The sequence below is a fragment of the Dipodomys ordii genome, unplaced genomic scaffold (assembly GCF_000151885.1).
Source record: "Dipodomys ordii isolate 6190 unplaced genomic scaffold, Dord_2.0 Scaffold155, whole genome shotgun sequence".
Taxonomy (NCBI): domain Eukaryota; kingdom Metazoa; phylum Chordata; class Mammalia; order Rodentia; family Heteromyidae; genus Dipodomys; species Dipodomys ordii.
In genome coordinates, this window is record NW_012267371.1 from 985,399 (window position 1) to 996,716 (window position 11,318).

Here is an 11,318-nt window from a genome sequence, read left to right on the forward strand (position 1 = left end):
GGAATCGAACCCAGGGCCTCAGGCATGCAAGGCACGCGCTCTACCACTGAGCCACCTTCCCAGCCCAGCAGATGCTTTATACTCATCACCAGCCCAGATTTAACAGTGAGGCAATATACAAATAAACACACACATACATACATGTATACATACATACACATATATATATTGTACCAGTGCTGGCACTTGAACTCAAAACCTCGATATTGCTCCTTAGCTTTGTGTTCAAGGCTGGTACTCTACCACTTGAACCATAGCTCCACTTATGGCATTTTGCTGGCTAATTGGACATAAGAGCCTGTCAGATTTTTTCTGTTCCAATTGGCTTCAAACCAGGATCCTTAGTTCTCAGCCTCCTGAATAGCTAGGGTTACAGGCATAAGCCACCAGCACCTAGCCCTATGTATGTTTTTTTTTTTTTTTTCTGTCCTGGGGCTTGAATTCAAGGCCTGAGCGCTGTCCCCAAGCTTTTTTGCTCAAGGTTAGCATTCTACCATTTGAGCCACAGCTCTAGTTTCTCTTATGATGCACGCATGCAAGCACATGTGCACACGCACACACACACATACAAACATGTGTGTGTGTGTGTTTAATTGGAGATGAGTCTAAAAGATGTTTCTGCTCAAGCTAGCTCTAAACTGAGATGTTCATATCTCAGCCTCCTGAGTAGTCAGGATACAGGCATTAGCAACCAGTACCTGGCTCCTTATGTATGCTGTAAAAGACTGAAAAAGATTTCAAATATTTATTTTAGTTATTACTAGATGTTGGAATTATGGATTTTAATTTTGTTAAATACTTTCATGTTTTTGTAATTTGTATAATAATTTCATATTATTTATGTAACTAAAATAAAGGTTCTTTTTTTTTTTAAATAAAGGTTCTTTTAAGAACCTTTTTTTTTTTGATCCGGTCGTGGGGTCTGAACTCTGGGCCTGGGTGCTGTCCCTCAGCTCTTCAGCTCAAGGCTAGTGTTCTACCACTTGAGCCACAGCGCCACTTCCAGCTTTTTTCTTTTTGGACAGTCCTTTGGGCTGGGAAGGTGGCTCAGTGGTAGAGCACTTGCCTTGCATGCCTGAGGCCCTGGGTTCGATTCCTCAGCACCACATAAGCAAAAAGAAAAAAGCCGGAAGTGGCGCTGTGGCTTAAGTGGTAGAGCGCTAGCCTTGAGCTGAAGAGCTGAGGGACAGCGTCCAGGCCCAGAGTTCAGGCCCCACGACCGGACCCAAATAAAAAAGAAAATATTGAGGAATTGAGGAGGCAGAAGACTTGCAGAGTTGTTGTTGCTCAGCAGTACATCACATGCGAGCATATGCAAGGCCATGGGTCGATCCACAGGCCTACAAGAAAAAAAAAAAAAAACAGAAAAGGAATTCCAAAATATATACACTGCCAAGATCAAGAAATGTCTTTAGGGAGTCATGGTACACACCTGTCATCCCCACTCTTAGGAAGCATAAATAGTAGGACTAGGTCAGCCCAGGTAAAAAGCAAGAACCTATATCAAAAATAACCCCAGCAAAAAGGACTAGGGGTGTGGTTTACATCATACAACACTTGCCTAACAAGTGTGAGGCCCCGAGTTTAAATCTTAGTATTGCTCCCCCCAAAAAGAATGTTCCTTGGGATTGGAGGTGTGGCTCAAGTGGTAGACTTACTAAGTAAGTGCAAGGTCCTGAGTTCAAACCAAAAAAAGAAAAAAATGTTGCTTGTACATCATTCAGTTTCCCAACTTCTCTAACAACTATCATCAAAGGTCTAGAAAGTAGCAAAGAAAGCCAGACACTGCTCTTTTCTATTATGCAACCCATACTGGAATGGGTTTAGCTTGTTCAGCAAACACTGACTAAGTCTACTTCTGTGGCATGACAGGCACTACCCTAAACACGGTGTTTTTCCTGTGGGCTCCAGCTGGCAGCCAGTTAGGGAGCCTAGCATACAGTCTGAAGGTAGGATCTCTGTAGTAAGTAGAACACTGACCCAGGAAAGGCAGGGCTGGTCACACTAGAAGAAATTTTTACATTTTCCATAGTATGACTTTTACCCTCAAAAGAAAGTTGAAAAGGAGCCAAACATAGTGGTGCATGCCTATAATCCCAGCACCAACCTGAGATAGGAGGATCATAAATTCTATACCAACCTGCGCTACATATGAGAAACTCTTTTTTAAAAAAATGTAGGGGCTGGGAAGGTGGCTCAGTGGTTGAGCGCTTGCCTTGCATGCATGAGGCCCTGGGTTCGATTCCTCAGCACCACATAAGCAAAAAGGAAAAAGCCAGAAGTGGCACTGTGGCTCAAGTGGTAGTGTGCTAGCCTTGAGCTGAAGAGCTGAGGGACAGCGCCCAGGCCCAGAGTTCAGGCCCCACGACCGGACCCCAAAAAGAAAAAAAATGTAGCTAAGCACTGGCTTACACCTATAATCCTAGTTGCTCAGGAGGCTGAAATCTGAGGATCACAGTTCAAAGCCACCCGGAAAGGAAAGTATGAGAGATACTTAGCTCCACTAAAAAACTGTGAGTAAGGGGTTGGGAAGGTGGCTCAGTGGTAGAGTGCTTACCTTGCATGCATGAGGACCTGAGTTCAATTACTCAGCACCTCATAAGCAGAAAAAGCCAGAAGTGGCATTGTGGCTCAAGTAGTAGAGTGCTAGCCTTGAGCTGAAGAGCTGAGAGGCAGCACCCAGGCCCAGAGTTCAAGTCCCATGAAGAACCAAAAAAAAAAAAAAAACAACGAAGAAAAACATTGTAAGTGGCACTGTGGCTCAAGTGGTAGAGCATTAGCCTTGAGCAAAGCTCAGGGATAGCACCACCCAGGTCCTGAGTTCAAGCCCCAGGACCAGCAGGCACAGGAAGGAAGGAAGGAAGGAAGAAAAGGAGGGATGGAGAGAGGGAGGGATATTTGGAGGGAGGGAGGGAAAATTTTTCTGATTTTAAATGCAGATGACAAAGAATAAAGAATTAAGACCAGGTGCCTAGCTACTCAGGAGGCTTAGATCTGAGGATTGTGGTACAAAGCCAACCTGGAAAGAAAAGTCTCTGTGAGACTCTTATCTCCAATTAACAACTTAAAAACCAGAAGTGGAATTGTAACTCAAAATAGTAGGGCACTACCCTTGAGCAGAAGAGCTCAGAGACAGTGCCCAGGCCCCAAGTTCAAACACCACATCACCAAAAAACAAACAAAACAAAAAAAGAATAAAGCATTAATATCTATAAGGCAATATTTCTGTCAATAAATAAAAGTAGGCAATCTTTTTTTTATTAATTTTTATTTTTGTTTTTGTTTCATTTTTTTGGGGGGGGGTCCGGTTGTGAGGCCTGAACTCTGGGCCTGGGCACTGTCCCTCAGCTCTTCAGCTCAAGGCTAGCGCTGTGCCACTTGAGCCACAGCGCCACTTCCAGCTTTTTTCTTTTTGCTTATGTGGTGCTGAGGAATCGAACCCAGGGCCTCACGCATGCAAGGCAAGCGCTCTACCACTGAGCTACCTTCCCAGCCCCAAAATTCAAAGTCTGGATTTTTATTTCATTTTTTTTTTCATTTTTGCTTATGTGGTGCTGAGGATCGAACCCAGGGCCTCATGCATGCACGGCAAGCACTCTACCACTGAGCCACCTTCCCAGCCAAAAGTAGGCAATCTTTTTAATGGCAAAGAATACAAATAGTTTAAAAAACAAGATAAAAGGATTAGTAACTTCACTAATAATGTATAAAAAAACAATGAACTACTACACCAGAAATGGTAAGACCTTTCATGTTCATGAATAGGTAGTCAATATGACTACCTAGTGAAAATGACCATACTACCAAAAAAATATACAAATTCAATGCAATCCCCTTCAAAATCCCAATGATGTTCTTTATCGAGATAGAGAAAACAATCCAAAAACTCATATGGAAATGAAAGACCTAGAATAGCCAAAGCAATTCTAGGCAAAAAAAAAAGCAATGTGGGTGGTATCACAATATCAGACCTCAAACTCTATTACAGAGCCATAATAACAAAAACAGCTTGGTACTGGCACAAAAATAGACCCAAAGATCAATGAAATAGAAGAGGGGCTGGGAAGGTGGCTCAGTGGTAGAGCACTTGCCTTGCATGCCTGAGGCCCTGGGTTCGATTCCTCAGCACCACATAAGCAAAAAGAAAAAAAGCCGGAAGTGGCGCTCTAGCTCAAGTGGTAGAGCGCTAGCCTTGAGCTGAAGAGCTGAGGAACAGTGCCCAGGCCCAGAGTTCAGGCTCCACCACCAGACCCCCCCCAAAAAAAGAAAAGAAATAGATTAGAAGAGATATTTGATAAGGCAGCCAAAGACATACAGTGGGGGGAAAAATAACCTCTTCAGTAATTGGTATTGAGAAAACTAGACATCCATATGCAGAAGATTAAAAGTAGATCCCTGTTTGTCACCATGCACTAATACAATTCAAAGTGGATCAAAGACCTCAACCTGAAACTACTGTAAGAGAGAGTAGGAGAAACATTAGGACTTATAGGTACAGATAGGAGAGAGACTTGACAAGTCAGATTATATCAAAATAAAAAGTTTCTGCACAACTAAGGACATAGTAAACTAGAAAGATAGCCAACAAACTGAGAAAAGATCAGACAAAGGCCTAATATCCAATATATACAGGAACTCAAGAAACTTTATTTCTCCCAAATCTAATAAACCAATCACTAAATGGGCCAGGTAGCTAAGGAGAGACTTCTCAGAAGATACAAAAATGGCAAAGAATCATGAGGAAATGCTCATGATTCCTGGCCATAAAGGAAATGCAAATCAAAACAACTCTAAGATTTCATCTCAGCCCAGTAAGATTGGCCAATATTGTAAACTCAAACAATAAATGCTGGTGAGGGATGTGGAGAAACAGGAACCCTACAGAACTGTTGGTAGGAATGCAAACTAGGACAACCACTCTGGACAGCAGTCTGGCGGTTCCTCAAAAAAACAAAACATACACCTTCCCTATGACTCAGACATACCATTCCTGGGCATCTACCCTGAACATCATGAGCCAAAATATGACAAGGACACCTGCACATCCATGTTTATTGTCAAACTATTCACAATAGCTAAAATATGGAAACAGCCCAGATGCCCACAATAGATGAGTAGACCCAAAAAATGTGGTACTTCCAGCTGGGAAGTTGGCTCAGTAGTAGAGTGCTTGCCTCGCATTCATGAGGCCCTGGGTTCGAATCCTCAGCACCACATAAGCAGAAAAAAAAGCCGGAAGTGTCTGTGGCTCAAGTGGTAGGGAGCTAGCCTTGAGCTGAAGAGCTGAGGGACAGCACCAGGCCAAGAATTCAGACCCCACAACAGATTTTAAAAAAAAATGTGGTACTTCTACACAATGGAATTTTACACACTCATTAGAAAGAATGTCATTTTCAGGGAAATGGATGGAACTAGAACAAATCACTTTAAGTAAAATTAAGCCAAGCTCAGACAGACAAACAAGCTATGTTCTCTCTGATATGTGGAAGTTAGGGCTAAAATTCACTGGGATATGATAAATTATAGAGGATTCTAGATACTCATTCGGTAGTGAGACCAAAAGAAGATATTCTTAGGAGAGAAACACAAAGGCACAATGCCTAAGTGCCTCTTCATATTTATATAAAATAATATACAAACTGAAATGAATTCCAAGAAATAGAAACAAAAGACTTTTTTTTAGTTTGTAATATTCTATCATCTTTATCTTATGTATAGTGTATTCACGTGTATATCTTAGGGAGCGTGGGGGGAGGGCACAGAACTAGAGGAAAAAAAGGTGAAAAAGTACAGCAGTGGAGCTCACTGGAAATTGATGAAAATGATCTATACATCTCATGGGTAGAGACAGGAGGGAGGGGCTGGGAGAGAATGATAAAACAGAAGACATGTACAGTGGGCTAGGAATCTGGCTTAGTAATAGAGTGCTTGCCTAGCATGCATGAACCCCTGAGTTCAATTCCTCAGTATCACATAAACACAAAAACCAGAAGTGCTGCTATAGCTCACCTGGTAAAGTGCTAGCCTTGAGCAAAAGAAGCTCAGGGACAGCACCCAGGCTCTGAGTTCAAGCCCCAAGACTGGCGGAAAAAAAAAAAAAAGACACTGTACAAAAGGAAATGTACTCATTATCTGACTCATGTAATTGTAATCCCTCTGAACATCACCTCTGTAATAACAATACATTAATTTTGGGGGGGTCCATCATGGGGCCTTGAACTCTGGGCCTGGGCACTGTCCCTGAGCAGTTCAGCTCAAGGCTCGTACTCTACTACTTGAGCCACAGTACCACTTCCAGTTTTCTGGTGGTTTATTGGAGTTAAGAGTCACACAGGGGGGGGAAAGCTAGGAAGGGATGTGAAGGGTAAACAAAAGGAGGAGGCTGCAATGCTTGGTAAGAAATGTACGCATTATCCTGCCCATGTAATTGTAACCCCTCTGTACAGTATCTTCACAAATAAAATAAATAAAAAAAAGAAGTACAACCTAAGCCAGACTTAGCACGATTTTCTTTTGAAAAAAAAAAAAAGAGTCTTACAGGGGCTGGGAAGGTGGCTCAGTGGTAGAGTGCTTGCCTCGCACGCATGAGGCCCTGGTTTCGATTCCTCAGTACCACATAAGCAAAAAAGGCCGGAAGTGGCACAGTGGCTCAAGTGGTAGGGCTTTAGCCTTGAGCTGAAGAGCTGAGGGACAGCACCCAAGCCCAGAGTTCAGGCCCCATGACCAACCAAAAAAAAAAGTCTTACAGAACTTCCTGCCTGGGCTGACTTTGAACTGTGATCCTCAGATCTCAGCCCCCTGAGTAGCTAGGATTACAGATGTGAGCCACTGGCACCCAGCAACAATAATTAATTTTTTTGTTATAATCTCCAGTATCACTCAGGTTGTAGGAATTGGTGACATTCACACATAATCTGAGTGAGCATGTCAGTTGCTACCAACTTGAAATTCAATGGCACAGACTCTATTAAAAATTTTAAAACACAGGGGCTGGGAAGGTGGCTCAGTAGTAGAGTGCTTGCCTTGCACGCATGGGGCCCTGGGTTTGATTCCTCAGCACCATATAAGCAGAAAAAGCTGGAATTGGCACTGTGGCTCAAGTGGTAGAGCACTAACCTTGAGCTGAAAAGCTGAGGGACAAATCAAAAAAACAAAACACATATTGTATCTACAAATACAAAAAGATAACTATAACGATGTTCATTATTGCATTGTTTATAAAGCAAAAACACTGAAACCTAAATGTTCATCAAGATCTAACTATATAAATGAAAGTATAAACATATATAAAGCAAAAAAACTGAAACCTAAATGTTCATCAAGATCTAACTATATAAATGAAAGTATAAACATAAATTTGAATACAATACAAGAACTTGGGAAATTTTTTTGGTGTTTTTGTTTTGTTTCATTTTGTTTGAGTCATAATTTCATTATACTGTCTAGGCTGACCTCCAAACTCCTGGGCTCAAGCAACCATCCTGCCTTAATCTCCCAGGTACCTCTGGCTACAGACATATATCACCTCTATTTACGAAAAATAAAATTTTAATATTTTTATTTTCTTTAAGTAGTACAAAGGAATTGCCATTCAATAAGCAGTTTATGAGTATAATATATCCTGCTCAATGTCATCCCTTCCAACAGTCTCATCCAACCTTCCCAACCTAACCCTTCCTTCACTTTTCTTAATTTTGTGGGATATATAATGATTTTTTTGCCTTTAGCAAAGCAGATTTTATATATATATGTAAATATATACATATATACATGTATATTTATAAATGTATATATACATATATATATGTATATATACATACACACACACACACACACACAGAGGATGGGGAGGGAGAGCACATTTTCATCTGTGTCACCCCTTCAACATTTTCATTCTCCTTCATGATTTTTTTTTTCAGTCATGGGTCTTGAGCTCAGGGCCTGGTCACTGTCCCTGAGCTCTTTTTGCTCAAGACTAGCACTCTACCCATTTTGAGCCACAGTACCACTTCCAGTTTTCTCATGGTTAACTGGAGATAAGAATCTAACACTTTCTTGCCTGGGCTGGCTTTGAACGGTGATCCTCAGATCTTAGCCTCCTAAGTAGCTAGGAGTATAGTCATGAGCCACCAGTGCTCAACTCATGAAACTATTTTTTAAATGTAAACTGACTTAGATGTCTAACATACTTCATATGACAGATTACAGTGATCAATAAATATGTACTAGATGAAAAAATATGCATGTGAACATAGAAAAAAGTGTGGAGGTAACAGTATATCAAACTGATTAGAATAACATAGGGGTGTAGGTCAGTAGCAGAGAGCTTGCCTAGAGTGACAGAGCACCTGGATGCCATTCCTAGCACCAAGTAATAATAACAATAATAACAACAGCACATGAATAAATAATAAAAAACTGAAAAGAATTATTATCTTCAGGAGCATGAGATGGTAAAGAGGGTGACTAAATACTTTTGCCTTTACTATTTTGTGTTCTGTCCATTGGTAAAAATAAGTGTAGGCTTCTGTTTTTAAGAACTAGAGACTGGGGGCTGGGAAGGTGGCTCAGTGGTTGAATGCTTGCCTTGCATGCATGAGGAGGCACTGGGTTCAATTCCTCAGCACCACATAAGCAGAAAAAGCCAGAAGTGGCGCTGTATGTAGCTCAAGTAGTTCAATGTTAGCCCTGAGCTAAAGAGCTGAGGGACAGTGCCCCAGGCCCAGAGTTCAGTCCCCAGGACCAAAAAACACAAAAATAAAACCTAGACACTGAGAGGGGGGTATTTGGGAGGAGGGAAAGTGGGAGAAAAGTGAGGGAGCGGAGTAACAATTTTCACAAGAAATGTACTCATTACAGATACAACTGTAACCCCTCTGTATATCACCTTGAAGCACCAACCTTGAGCACAGAGAGGCTCAGAGAGAGCCCAGGCCCTGAGTTCAAGCCCCAGGACCAGCAAAAAACAATAACAACAACTAGAGACTCTCAGAAATGGAGGTACAAAGGGTAAACAAATGTAGCAGTGGTACTCATTGACACTATCATGAAAATGAACTATACAACTTGTGGGTGGAGACAGGAGGGGAAAACTGGGAGAGAGCAAGGTAAAGGGTGACATTATCCAAAAAGAAATGTACTCATTATCTGTGCATCACCTTTATAATATCACAGAAAAAAAATTTAAAAAACTAGAAACTAATTTCTATTGACATTTTTCTCTTTTATTATCCATCTTATTTCAGCTTTAGGATGAGTCTAAGAGCTTGCTCCAAAATACAAAGAGCTCAAGGAATCTTTGTCTACACACACACACACACATTTTTATTTTTTCAGTCGTGGGGCTTGAACTCAGGGCCAGTGAGCTGTACCTGAGCTCTTTTGCTCAAGGCTAGTGCTCTACCACTTTGAGCCACAGTGCCACTTCCCATTTCCTGGTGGTGGTTAAATTGGAGCTAAGAGTCTCATGGATTTTCCTGCTCCAGCTGGCTTTGCACCAAGATCCTCAGATCTCAGTCTCCTGAGCAGCTAGGATTACAGACACAAACCACCAGCACCCTTCTATCTTTGTCTTTTTATATCCTAAAGATTTTTTATTTTGGTATCATCACTAATTTCCCTAAACTCACAACTTTATGCACACAGAATAGAAATCAGTACTTACAAATTTTCCTCTGGCACATGCACTTTGCCAGGGCTGGGTAACTGTTTTAGTGTGTTTTTTGTTTGTCAAGGGTTACTTGGATATTTGTAAGATTATTTGAGGGCCATAGAATAGAAGCATAAAGTTTCTGTTCTGTCAAGCACCAAATGATTCCACAGGGCCATACTCAGCCTGACAAGAGTGGGGAACAAAAAGGGTTTCTCAGTCAAAGGCATAATGACTCCAAACATTTAAAACACTACCTAAACAAATTTCAGGAAATGGAAACATAGGGGATTTTTGTTGGTGGTGGTGGTGATGGTGGTGGTAGTGTTGTTTAGGCTTTTTTGGTTTTTTGTTTTGTTTGTTCTTTTCTCCTTCTTTTGGAGGATGCAAGGGAAGACAAAGAAATGGAGGAAGAAAGGATGAACAAATACAAGCATGGTACTCAGTAGACACTGTGGAAAATGAACTAGGCAACTTGTGGGCAGTGAATGGAGGGGGAACCTGGGGGAAGAAATAAGGGATGCCAAAAAGAAATGTAACCTCTCTGTATTAACACCTTAATAGTAATAAAATTACATATAAATGTATATGTGTGTATACATATATATATATATGTATATGTATATTTGAGGTTCCCCAATTCATCTTTAGCAAAACCTCTCTCTAATGGGGTAAAATTCGAAGATAGGCTCATCTTTCCATTTTTTGCATGCAGCCCAGGTTTAGGGGCCAAACTACCTGGCTAAGCCTTCAACAAGATTGGTTTCCTGAGAGGCCTTTTGCAGGGAGGAGACCACTAGGAATAAAAGGGGAAGGCTAGGAAGTAATAACCAGGCTGGCTTTCGGGTGTAGGGTTATAACTTCTGCACGGGCGTGAGCAGGATGGCTTCGGATACTTAGGGAACGCCTCCGAGAAAGTGTTCATTTTCAGACACACTGAGTGTACATCACTTGACGGTGGAAGACCCAAAGCTCACAGAAAGACAAATGTGGCCTAGTTAAGTGAAAGCAAAAAAAAAAAAATCAGGGGCACAAACTATTCCGTCCTCTACTTGGGTCTCAACAAAAAGCGATGCCAAGGCAGAGATGGCGCTTTTTCTAGTCTTAGGCAGCTACCCAATGAGCACCCGGAGCTGAGCGATTTCGGAGACTTCGTTCCTGCCCTCAGTCAAGATGGCGGCCAAGGCACACACGCGTCAGAGCGCACGCGCGGCGCGCCGGGCCTCGTTCTCCCGCGGACCGCTCCGCCCACCCACCAGCTGCAGCGCACCGCGCGTCCCCAGCCTCACCCCTTTTCGGGCTGTCCCCGCCAGTCCAGGCTCCAAAGCCCGGAAGTGCAAGTTGCCGCTCGGCGGAGACGACGAGGGGGAGGGGGAAGTGCTTCCGGGGAAACGGGCCCCGGGTTGGTGTTTGTAAACTTGCCTCGGTCCCGACGGGGGCAGCGGCAGCCGCGGGCTTGGCACGATGTGCTGGGGTCTGAAGGAGGCGCCGCACGACTGAGGAGACAGCGGGAAGCCGCGTCTGGCAGGTAAGGCGCACGCCCTAGGGAGCGCAGCGTCGTCCCGGCGGACGGCAGTACCTCAGCAGCTCGCAGGCCGTGGGTCGCCGCGCGGGAAGGGGGAGGGGAGAGGAGGAGGGGCGCGTGGCGCAGGGAGGGGGTTCGGGCTGG

General features: G+C 42.9%; 2 protein-coding genes across 5 annotated transcripts in view; one reads left to right on the plus strand and one right to left on the minus strand.

Annotated features, from left to right (window-relative positions):
* The window catches only part of Csad (cysteine sulfinic acid decarboxylase), a 33,652-nt gene that overhangs the window by 21,602 nt on the left and 732 nt on the right, over positions 1 to 11,318 (minus strand). Inside the window, exon 1 of one of the 3 annotated variants that reach the window (XM_013032504.1) lies at positions 11,072 to 11,146. The exons of the other annotated variants lie outside the window; for them this stretch is intronic. The gene's annotated coding sequence lies outside the window, so the exon portion shown is untranslated. Of the gene's footprint in view, positions 1 to 11,071; positions 11,147 to 11,318 lie in introns of those variants that run through there. 3 annotated transcript variants of the gene reach the window in all.
* The window catches only part of Znf740 (zinc finger protein 740), a 12,223-nt gene continuing 11,992 nt past the window's right edge, over positions 11,088 to 11,318 (plus strand). For both annotated transcript variants that reach the window (XM_013032508.1, XM_013032509.1), the window contains exon 1: positions 11,088 to 11,177. The gene's annotated coding sequence lies outside the window, so the exon portion shown is untranslated. The remainder of the gene's footprint in view (positions 11,178 to 11,318) is intronic.